Raw genomic sequence first — 2,164 nt, 5'->3', positions numbered from 1 at the left:
GCGCAGGCGGAGGGCCCGCCAGCGCTGTCCAGCCTCCGGCCGCTTAGCAGCCCGTCCCTGCACTCCCGTGCCTCTTTCGAGGCTTGCGGTCGCAGCCTAGAGGAGCAGCCCCCAAAAGGGGTACCCCAGCCAGTAATGCCCTGCTGCCAACCGATAGAACCAGCCATAAAGGTCGGCGTCAGCAAGGGGCCGTGGTGTCCAGTCGCGTAGGAATTCCAACAGGCGTTCCAACTCTTGCTGATGCAGTGCCGTATTGCCATTAAGTTCTGTTCGTTAGAAAAATTCGCTGTGAGAAAAGCCTCTCGTGCGTCTTGCATTACTGAGGGGTCCAGAAGCAAGAACTCTGAGAAGGAAGCCTTTGCCGTTTCTGGGTCTTGGTCTCTCCCACAGAGATTCCAAACCCACAGTGAATTTGTGGGAGTCCTCTGGAGGGAAGAGGACAAGTTCTTTACGTGCAGGACACTGTGACCCAACGTTTCACATGTGCGTTGGCAGATATTGCTTTAAACTTACTTTTGTTTGAAACATATTTCAAAATGAATGAATACTTTCCTTCTTCTGAATAGGAAACTCATGTAAATTAGCTCATGTCTTCATTATGCAGAACTATCTGGTCAAATCAGTTAAACAGACGAATTAGTGGGGGGAAAGTTCAGGCAAATTTGTTTTTCATTTACCTATCCGTACTGTCAGGATTCTTTTGCTGGCCAGTGACAGGAGTTGACCCCAAGCAAGCTTAACGTGAGTCTCTTAGAAGGGAGTGGAATTTCACAGAACTGATCTATGGGGATGGCAGAGGTGCCAGGAGATGGGGGCCAGTTATTGAACATAACCTGGACTCTTGTCATCTCCAGTATGTTTGTCATCTCCTGGACTCTCATTAGTTCTCATTTCTGTTTCTTTCTCCATGTCGGTTTCATTCTCTTTGATACAAATGACGGTGTATCAGCTTCTGCACACAGCAAGGAAGTTGGCCACTAACATCTTTCAAGTTTTACATCTCATTTAACATCTGGCAGCTCCCACTAGAAAGGGATTAACTCAAATGTTCCTTAATCGTAAGATTTTTCAAAAAAAATTGTTCAGGGAAAGTCTCTGGCCTAGCTTGTGTCAGGTGCTCCTTCCTAAAGCAATCTACTCTGGCTGGGCACAGGGTCACATTTAGACATGCCCTCTGGGCCCATCTAGAGCGTATGGAGTCTGCATTCCCAGAAAAGAGAATACTTATGAGCAAAGCATAAGTATTCAAGTCTTAAAAAGTTACAGTATATTTATTGAATGTTTATTATAATAAGTATACGGTGGCATGCTAAGTTGTGTCTGGTGCTCTGTATTTTATTTTTTATTTTTTTAATTTATTTTTTATGGTTGGCACTCTGTATTTTAAAAATGTAATTGATGACTAAATGCCTGTATAAATGTGCCTTATCTTTCACAAAATGTATGTGTCCACGAGATTGCATGTATGTCAAATGTTATTTAACGGGCAGTAGAGGAAATTGATATTTTTAAAATCCGGGATGCAAGAGTCTTCTTGTAAAACAAAAAGCCTGTGTTATGCTAGTAATTACCCTCTGATTTATCTGGTTTGTCCAAGATGAAAGTAATAAGGTGAATTTTTAAACATATCATAACATTTTTATTAAGTTATTTTATTCAACAAGCATTGATTACTTCCTATGTGCCAGACACCCTGAGAGCTGCTCCATACAGTGAAATGATGACACTTCAAGGCCTTCAACAGGGGAGACAGGTCAGAGGGTTCATTATAACACCATGTGACTTGGGCGGTGGGAGTCCCCACAGCATACTAGGCTAAGTTTAGCGTCGAATAGGCAAGAATATTATTTATTAACTTTTCCAGACTGTCATAGGTACCAAGAAAGGACAGTGAATTCAGCCTGTGATGTGAAAATTGGATCAGGAAACACTTCCAAGAGGAGGTTGTCCTTCAGCTAAGTCTTCAAAGTTGTGAAATTAGTCAGCAGGTTGATGGGAGAGAGGGGCGGGTTTCTCAGAAGGGGGAACAGCATATGCCCAAGCACGGAGGCAAGAACCGGTATAACATTCTGAGGATCCACATGTCGAGAGAGCTCTAGGCATATGTAAATCCAGCTTTCTGTGCGTGCCAATGAACTTAGAAACTTGATCTAACAATGCGGAG

At 43.3% G+C, this 2,164-nt stretch overlaps 1 protein-coding gene across 2 annotated transcripts in view; it reads left to right on the top strand.

Annotated features, from left to right (window-relative positions):
- The window catches only part of LRGUK (leucine rich repeats and guanylate kinase domain containing), an 82,879-nt gene that overhangs the window by 66,573 nt on the left and 14,142 nt on the right, over nucleotides 1–2,164 (top strand). The gene's annotated exons all lie outside the window — the stretch shown is intronic.

This window comes from Pteropus vampyrus, unplaced genomic scaffold (assembly GCF_000151845.1).
Source record: "Pteropus vampyrus isolate Shadow unplaced genomic scaffold, Pvam_2.0 Scaffold48, whole genome shotgun sequence".
Taxonomy (NCBI): domain Eukaryota; kingdom Metazoa; phylum Chordata; class Mammalia; order Chiroptera; family Pteropodidae; genus Pteropus; species Pteropus vampyrus.
The sequence above is the reverse complement of the archived record's forward strand: the minus strand, read 5'-3'. Positions and strand labels throughout refer to the sequence as shown.